This window comes from Quercus lobata, chromosome 8, assembly GCF_001633185.2.
Source record: "Quercus lobata isolate SW786 chromosome 8, ValleyOak3.0 Primary Assembly, whole genome shotgun sequence".
Lineage (NCBI taxonomy): Eukaryota > Viridiplantae > Streptophyta > Magnoliopsida > Fagales > Fagaceae > Quercus > Quercus lobata.
Window position 1 is genome coordinate 6809763 of NC_044911.1, and position 10195 is coordinate 6819957.

Below are 10195 nucleotides of genomic sequence, written 5' to 3' on the forward strand. Positions count from 1 at the left end.
GGTATGTCAAGTCGCGTGCCTCAGTCGCGTCTTCGCGGGTCATTTTTGGCGACTTGTTCGCGAGTGGAAGGTCCAGTCGCGAGGTTTACTCAGAGATTTTCGCGGCTCAGCTCGCGACTCACTCGCGGGTAGACCTTCCAGTCGCGAAAAACACATAGAAAAATTCTTCAAATTTTTGTCCTTGAGTGTTTTGGCGGCTTGATCTGGCGACTCTTTGGCGACTCGTTTCAGTCGCGAAAATCGCGTGTTTTAGAAATACAGGGGCAGTTTTTTAACTTTTTGTTTTTCCCTCGATCTTTTTGTGACTGTTCATTGTCTTTCTCATCTGCTCTTACCCATTCACACCGTGCCTCCATTTTCAATCTCCATTGTTTGCCTCTTTTCAGCTCAAAATCATCAAGTAACAGGTATGGTTTTTCTGTCTTGAACTCTTTTCTACTTGTTGTTATGGTTTTCCCTCTGGATTATTCACATTTGATTGTGATTTTGAGATGGGTTTTTAGCTCAACTATTACTCTTTGTCCATGCTTAGCTTATGGTAGTTTCTGTCTCTGTTTTGAGCTATTTTATATTGTTGGTTTTGTTCTTCATCATGAGCTTAGCTAGGGTTAGCTATTTTTGTCTGAACTGCTGCTGATGTGGTGTTTCAAAATCATCCTGTGTGGTATCCAGTTGATGTGTTGTTGAATGTGGGTTCTTTTTCAGCTGATTGTGTGGTTTATTTTGTCTACCTCTACTGTGTAGTTCAATTTGGGCCATTTGTGTCCCTCTTTGCTTTTTTTCGGGCCATTTTCATCCAGCTATTAGGGTTTCTTCATTGTCCCTAAATTTCCACTAAACCACTGCTAATAAAGTCTGTTGGATTGTGTTCTGCCATTTCTCTTGTTCATAATACAGACTAGTCATGTCACCATTCAAGAAAGCTGCTGTGAAAGGAGGTAGTTCCAAAGGGAAGGAACCAGTAATTGATGTTGATGATTACCCACCTCAAACAAAAGGGACTCGCTCTTCATCAAAGAGTTTCGATCCCAACAAGTTCAGATCATATGCAGCCTATCAGTCTTATGAGAATTTCTTTCTACATGCCAAACCATTACTAGAAAGAGCTTTGGATCAGTCCTCACTTCATGACACTGACATTCCGAAATGGTTTGCTCACAAGGATTGGAATTACCTTCTCTCTGATCCGGATGACACGTATGAAGAGTTGGTAAAAGAATTTTATGCTAACGCAATTGTGGAAGGAGATGAACTTAAGTGCTGGGTTCGGAAAAAGAGCTTTTCTGTCTCTCCTACATATCTGGCAGAAATTCTTCACATCAACAGACCAATTTTCCGACATTCACCGGTTTATGATGATCTCTGTCCTGATGAGGAGCTTCTCAAAGAAAGTCTTGGTCAAGACTTGGAGTTCTCACCCAATGGAAAATCCATCAGTGTTTCCTCACTTTCTCCAAAACTGAGAGTGCTTACAATTGTGATGTTTCACAATTTGTACCCTTTATCAAGCACTGGGTATATGAACCTCGGACGTGCTTTGTTTCTTCATGATCTAATCTCTGATGTGGAAATAGACATCTGTGCTCATATCTTTCATGTTCTGCGCAAAACGGTTCTTCGAACTGAGTCTCGGATATGCGTTCCTTTCTGCAGTCTCATTTCACGGATCTTGAAGCTCAAGGGTATTTATCCAACGGCAGATGAATCTCCTATCTCAAAACCAAGTCCAATCAACATGCGTACATTCAATGCAAGCATTGGACATAGTCGGAAGAGAGCCAAACCAGAAACTTCTGCATCTCACAGTGGCTCTCATTTCAGCACTCTCTCCCTAGATGAGAAAATTGATCGCATTGTATCCTCTGTCCACGAGTTGAATACAAAGATGTCTGGACTCACAGCTTCTCTACACCATCAAAGCACTCGATGGGATATGAAGTTTACTTCTCTTCAAACTCAATTGGATCAAATTCAGAGAAAGCTGGAAGAGGATGACTAGCCTATTCCATGACAAAAAGGGGGAGTGATAGGCATGATCAGAGGGGGAAAATATTACCTAAGGGGGAGTGTCTTTACATTCTTCTTCAGTTTAAGTTTTCACTTTAAGTTGTTATATTATGTTTTGTAAACTGTTATTCAGGATGTTTTTGTGTTTGTACCCATGTGCTTTTGTAAGCTTTTAGGGTTAATGTTTTATGCATAGTTTGTAGGCTTTATGGTTTGTACCTTGCTTAGTGCAGCCTTTATGCTATGTTGAAATCAGTACTTTAATCTAAATGTCCTGCATTTTGGTTTATGTACTGTCACTCTTGTGCCCTTGTAGGATTGTTCCTAGATGCATATACCTTGTGTACTATGCATTGGTTGAGTGTTGAACATACAAGTGTCTTGCCTTGTGCTTGTCAACTTGTATGTCTTTGTGTTCATTCCAAGTGTGAATGAGCACTGTGATCACTACCTTGTGGTGTTCACTTGGTTGATCAAGCCATGGTTTATTTCTTAACTCCATCTTTGCTTGATCACATTTTGCCAGTTTCATATGCATTTATAATTTTCTGCTTACAATGATCATGGTGTATTGTTGTGTTTCAGGAGTATTATGTTCATATGATTCAAGTGCTTCACAGCTTCTAGAGTTAGGTGTGAGTGAGTTTTGTTCAACTGTTCCCAACTCACATGTTAAGTCTAGAGTCTGTTTTAGGGTTTTGTCACGGAATAGCCAAAGGGGGAGATTGTAAGGTTGAATTTATTCAACCATCTAATTGGCTTTATTCCGTGCCAAATTTGCTTGTAATTCAGCATTAGTTAACCCTGTATTTAGGTGGGTTTGATGTAAGGGGTAGTGATGAGATAGAGTGAAGATTGCTCAAGAGTGTGCAAGAAAAATAGAGACTCGTGGCTGGGACTCGCGGGTGACTCGCGGCTGCAAGCCGCCAGAACAGCACACGTGCCAAGCATGCTGGAAGATGAACAGTCATGCTAGCTGGAGCACTACAGGACAAAACAGGGACAACTGGCCATACGGTTATCTCGCGACTGGATCTCGCGACTTAGTCAAGCCGCGAGGTCAAGCCGCGAGCCACCCCTGTTTTGTTAAACCTGACGTTTCACATTCCTCTCCCACTCCAGTATAAATACCCCTTTTACCCACGATTGTGAGAGAGCTTCCAGAGAGAATTTTGAGAGAGAAACCCTAAAGAAAAACAAGATTGATTCACCCACAATCTATACCTTAGAGTCTCTTCAAATTCCTCAACTCTCTTCCTCTCCATTGTCAAATCCTTGAGAGGCATTATATCAAACCTGGTTCTCACCATCATCATCACTGTGAGACAGCTGTTTGGATTTCTGGGAAGCAGTTAGGAAGGAACCAATCTTCATTGGTTGATGCTACGGTCTAGTAGCGGAATCCGGGAAGTTAGAAAAGAAAAAGGTTCGGCGCAACCTCGTTGGAGCAAGAAGCTTGGAGGGCTTAGGTGCACTGGGTAGATTAGGCTTGGAGGGTCTTTTGTTGTCCATGTATCCCAACTGTATTTTCTAGTGGATTGTTTACCGCTTGGAGGGCGGCGGAGAGGTTTTACGCCGAGGGCTTCGGTTTCCTCTTCGATAACACATCGCGTGTTGTCTTTGTGTTTGCATCTTCCTTCCTCTCTATCTTTGCCTTTTTATTATCTGCTGTGGATTTTATTTTGTTATGACTTAGATAGTTTTTAACCAATTTCATATTATAGCATATGTTAAGTTTCCGCACACTTGTTGTTTGACATATTGTTTGAATTGGTTAAGTTGTAAATTTGGGGGTCTAAACGTTCAAAGGTGTTTTTACACGTTTTTGAACTTTCAGAAGGAGTAGCATGTGGAACTCTATCTTCACTCATTGGGCTACCAGGAAGAGATCTGGTGGGTGGGGCAATTGATTCCATCAAAGAATTTCAAAATATTATGGAACATAATATAAATTTTCAAACTTCTTGTCTTAAATCTCTACCATGTCTTTTCAACTGCGTCCATGATTGCTATCTCCCTTCAAATAAAAACACACATAACCAACAATTACGAAATCAAATAAATGACAAATTTCAATAATCTCATTCAACTAAAACTTGCTTTATATTTAAAATCATTACCTCATGAGTGGTTCCAAATTCCAACAGACCAGACATTGGGATCAATCCCCTACAGCAACATGAGATTCTGGACCAATCTTTGACAACGATGGTTGAAGATTGAGATGCATATCAATGGACAATGATTAGGCAACGAAGCGTGCATATAAAGGCCAAGGGCAAGTGAAGTTATCAAAAGTCTTCCATTTCCCACATAAAGAAAGAGAAGAAAAAAAGTGATTAGAAGTACTAAGAATTCACATGAAACTTCCTCGCCTCTTCTTATTTCTCTTGAGATTTCGTTGCACCTTCCTTCTTCTTTAGCTTGAGACATACATGGAAGGATTTATAGATGATGAAGCAACTGATGATATAATGATTTAGTGTGCGTTTGAATACCACTTATTTTGCTGAAAACTAAAAACGATAAAAAATTATTTTTTGGTTATTGTTCACATGCCTATTTGTACTGTTCATGTCCCATGAACAGTGCAATAGGCGCTGGTTTAAAAAAAAAAAAAAAAAAACGCCTGAAACGCGGATGTCCAAAATGCGTACGCACAAACCAAACAAACCTTAATCAATTTTCTGAACAAAAACAACATAAAAACTCAGTACATTTATAGACAATTTTTCCTAATTGAGGTGAGAAATCAGTATAGTTGGCCTTTTTATCACCTTTAAAACGAGGACCAACTCTTCCACTAGCCACTTAGGCAATGTCCTAAGACCCCCAAGTTAAAGGAAGCCCGCTCTATTATCAATGTAAGATTTCAATGGTTTTTAAACAAATGTGTACAATATTATTACTTCTAAAAAAGTGTAGTACATATAAAAGCAAAAGGCAAGCCCAATGATCAAAAGTCTTAAACCAATTAAAGGCAGTCAAGTTATGAAAAGTCTTCCGCCACCCAAAAGGTAAGTCAAGTTTTTACAACTCTTCCAAAGAAAAGACTGATTAGTCAAAAGTAATAAATAGGAAACTTCCTCGCCTCTTCTTATTCCTCTATGAGATAATTCGTTGCACCTTCCTTCTTCTATTCCTTGACAGTGTCCTCCAAATCCTCAGGGGTCAAACCCCAAATCCTCTGGTGGGTGGGGCAATTGATTCCATCAAAGAATTTCTAAATATTATGGTACATAATATAAATTTTCAAACTTCTTGTCATAAATCTCTACCATGTCTTTTCAACTGCGTCCATGATTGCTATCTCCCTTCAAATAAAAACACACATAACCAACAATTACGAAATCAAATAAATGACGAATTTCAATAATCTCATTCAACTAAAACTTGCTTTATATTTAAAATCATTACCTCATGAGTGGTTCCAAATTCCAACAGACCAGACATTGTGATCAACCCGCTGCAGCAACATGAGATTCTGGACCAATCTTTGACAAAGACGGTTAAAGATTGAGATGCATATCAATGGACAATGATTAGGCAACGGACTGTGCATATAAAGGCCAAGGGCAAGTGAAGTTATCAAAAGTCTTCCATTTCCCACATAAAGAAAGAGAAGAAAAAATGTGATTAGAAGTACTAAGAATCCACATGAAACTTCCTCGCCTTTTCTTATTTCTCTTGAGATTTCATTGCACCTTCCTTCTTCTTTAGCTTGAGACATACATGGAACGATTTACAGATGATGAAGCAACTGATGATATAATGATTTAGTGTGCGTTTGAATACCATTTATTTTGCTGAAAACTGAAAACGATAAAAAATTATTTTTCGGTTACTGTTCACTTTTAAAATTACTGTTCACATGCCTATTTGCACTGTTCATGTCAACTGATGATATAATGATTTAGTGTGCGTTTGAATACCACTTATTTTGCTGAAAACGATAAAAATTATTTTTCAGTTACTGTTCACTTTTAAAATTACTGTTCACATGCTTATTTGCACTGTTCATGGTCCCATGAACAGTGCAATAGGCGCTGGATTCAAAAAAAAAAAAATGCCTGAAACGTGGACATCCAAAATGCGGACACACAAACCAAACAAACCTTAATCAATTTTCTGAACAAAAACAACATAAAAACCCTGTACATTTATAGACAATTTTTCCTAATTGAGGTAAGAAATCAGTATAGTTGGCCTTTTTATCACCTTTAAAACGAGGACCAACTCTTCCACTAGCCACTTAGGCAATGTCCTAAGACCCCCAAGTTAAAGGAAGCCTGCTCTATTATCAATGTAAGATTTCAATGGTTTTTAAACAAATGTGTACAATATTATTGGCCAAAATGGCCCATTAGCATTAATTTTTGAAATATTTAGCAACAGAGCACTGTTTCGGAAATAATTAGGGAAGTACCACTTTTTCCAAAAACGCCGCTATAGGGCCCGAAAACGTCACTATAGGGCTTAAAAAACGCCACTATAGGGCCCCTTGAACCTGTTATGGGGACTTATAAAAAAATTTTGCAGGAAAACGCCGCTATAGGGCCCAAAAACGTCACTATAGGGCTTAAAAACGCCACTATAGGGCCCTTTGAACCTGTTATGGGACTTATAAAAAAATTTTGCAGGAAAACGCCGCTATAGGGCCCGAAAAAGTGGTATTTCCCTAATTATTTCCGAAACAGTGCTCTGTTGCTAAATATTTCAAAAATTAATGCTAATGGGCCATTTTGGCCCAATATTATTACTTCTAAAACAGTATAGTATATATAAAAGCAAAAGGCAAGCCCAATGATCAAAAGTCTTGAACCAATATTAAAGGCAGTCAAGTTATGAAAAGTCTTCCGCCACCCAAAAGGTAAGTCAAGTTTTTACAACTCTTACAAAGAAAATAGTGATTAATCAAAAGTAATAAATAGGAAACTTCCTCGCCTCTTCTTATTCCTCTATGAGATTTCATTGCACCTTCCTTCTTCTATTCCTTGACAATGTCCCCCAAATCCTCAGGGATCAAACCCAAAAGGTCTAACACCCACCTCCTCACCCCCCCCCCCCCACCTTTTCTCTTCCATTCCAGAAAGTGTTAGCATTCTCTCCTATTGAAATGGATACAGAAAAATGGTCATCTATAAAGAATTTCAAAGCCAAAGACAATTGACATTACCAAAAAGTTTAAGGGTCAGGTGTTCAACTCACACTTAAGAGGGTCCGATCACCTTCCTTAGCATTTGCCTTCATAGTGCATTGTGCTCGAAATCATAAGTTTTGGATTTGTTATAACCATCCAATTTTATCCCTACACTTTTCTTTTGTAAGTCACTCTTAAATCTTAATAGATTTCCAATAATGTATTTCTCACTACCATAAACCACGAGAATTTGAAAATTGTGAAATTGTTAATTATTGTAGAATAGATAACACATAATTTCCTTAAATAAAGAGACTATCATAAGTCAATATGCAAGAAGTTCGGAAAGGAATAAAGCTTAGTACAAATTTTCAAAACAAATGAAATTAAACGATAATATATGAATTTTGGTGACTTGAAGGAAATTACTAAGAGGATGCAAAACAGGAAAAAATTGGCAAATGCCCTTTTTGAGCAAAAATTATAGCGTTTTGCCCCATTTCCCAAACTAATTAGGGAAATGCCCCTCTTTTGTAACTCGATTTGAGATAAATTGAGTTAAAAAAAAAAAAAAAATCTAGAGCCCTATAGTGGTGTTTTAAGGAGCCTATAGTGACGTTTTAAGGAGCCTATAGTGACGTTTTGTAACTCGACCTCCATGAGCTCGAGTTATAGGCAAAAAAAATAAAATGTTACTATAGGGCCTAACTCGATTTATCTCAAATCGTGTTTCAAAAGAATGGCATTTTCCTAAGTAGTTTGGAAAAGAGGGCAAAATGTTACATAATTTGTGCAAAAAGGGCATTTGCCCATTTTCTCCATGCAAAACACATGGCCTTATGGTCATGATTAACATCTTTTTTTGGGTGAATTCCCTCATTTAAACTTGATAAAAGCAACCAAATTAGCCTAATTAGGTACAAAACCTATACCAGACATTTAATCGATCATCTAGAGTGTACCATCCACTCCAAATATCTTAAATTTATTTGAAACGAAAACACCATTTTAAATTGATCGGATGGTATTGATATGGAAAGGCCCATACCCATCACAAGATAGTCTCTCTAGACCGAAAGTCTCATACCCACCAAAAGACAAGTTATGATGTCAGCAATACTATAATTTTACTACAAGTTTTACTCCGTTGAAGTATCAAAACCATCAACCTTGATTTTTTTTTTTTTTTTTCAATAACTATATAGTTACAACTTACAACAAACCGAAAGCCATCTCAATCTAATGCGTTTAATCATAAAATATAAAGGCAATTGACTTTTTATCAACAACAAAAAAAAAATAATAATAACAATAAATAATTGATTTTTGAGAAATGCTATGTACTGTACATAATATTTTTACAATAGACTTTAAATGACAAATTGTTATTAGCTGTTATTAATGAGTAAAAAAGTAATTTCACCGGTGTGAAAATGTTATTGATGTAACACTTTTCATAATTTCTTTTTTAAATGCTATTAAGATGATATCAATTATAGTTATGAACTTATTATTAATTTGTAAATATTTTTCAAGTGATATTGATAATAATTTTAGTATTTTTCCTCATTAATGTAGTGGAGGACTTATAACCCATTTTTATTGGTCCCTTTAATGGTTCCATAATACAAAATTTCTTGTACAACATGTGTAAAGTCTGAGCCAATCACTCTTAACTTCATCTACATAGCATGCGCCTTAACCAACCTGAATTTCTACATGAAATGAGTCATCCAGTGAGTTAAATATACTTCACTTCAACAATTAATTTTATGATTAGTAAGTAAAGCTTTAGGACTTTTAATTGTTTGAATTATCAAGGGTTTTTTTTTTTTTTTTTTGCCAAAGGCTTTGTAGCTAAATTGGTATCTCCTCATATACAAAGTGCTTGGGGGTTTAGGGGGGAAAGGGTTCGAGCTACGGGGTTAGCAGCATGTTGTAATTATCTCTCAAAAAAAAGTTATTTATTTATTTTTTTGAGAAAAATTTAAATTATCAAGTTCAAGTGATATACAAGTAATAATAACATTTTTTTGTAATGTTTTATGTATGTAATTAGAACCCCATCTCCCTAAGGGTCCGTTTGGTTAGAGGGGTAGAAAAGTGGGAGGATAGAAAACAGTGGGAGGATGGAAAAGTGAGAAGATAGAAAAAATTTTAATTTCCCTCATTTTTGTTTGGTTGAAAGTGAAAATGTGGAGGGATGGAAAAAGTGAGTTTGGATAAATTTACACATATAACCTTGTTAAAAATGATGCCCAATTAAAACCCAAAAAGTGACCTGAATTTATTATAAAAGTAAAAATCATGTCCAGAAAAAAAAAAAAAAAATCACATCTAAACCAAAAAAGAAAAGAAAAGAAAATAATATGAGCATTGGATAAGCCAGTGTCTCCTTATGGGTGCAGGTTTGGGGTTTGTCTTTTGATTTGCTTAATGCAAAAGTGGGCTAGTGATATTGGTCGAGGTGTGGGGCGGATCATTGAAGTTGACAACACGGCATTCTCCTCTGAAAAAGCTAGGTTCCTCTGGGTTAGAGTTGAAGTACTGCTGGATTAACCGCTACGATGGAAAGGTCTGATAGTTAGCTCGGAAGGCGACAAGTCGTGGGTTGCTTTTAAATATGAATGCATCACTGGGTTGTGTTTTTCATGTGGTAGACTTGGACATGAGATGCGAGCATGTACCCACCCGCATCCAAGCATAGGTGAAGGAGTGATGCCGTATAGAGATTGGCTCAAGGCCAGTGGCCGACGAAATCCGATGGAAGAAAAATGAAGATCCAATAGCCCGCCGAAGCATTCTCTGATGAACCTAGCCCTACCACAGACGGTGCCGCCTAATCCTAGGATACCACAGTTGACTTTGAGCGTGGAAACCCAAAAAGGAATGCCTTGGGAAGGAAACTCTGACGATGCAATGGCCTACCATGTTCAGGAGAGAATCACAGAACCTAATTTTAAGCATATTTTTTTCCCAAAAAAAGCCATAGGACCAAAATTTGACACAACTATCCAACCCCATCTAGAGCAAGTAATTCCAGAAAAC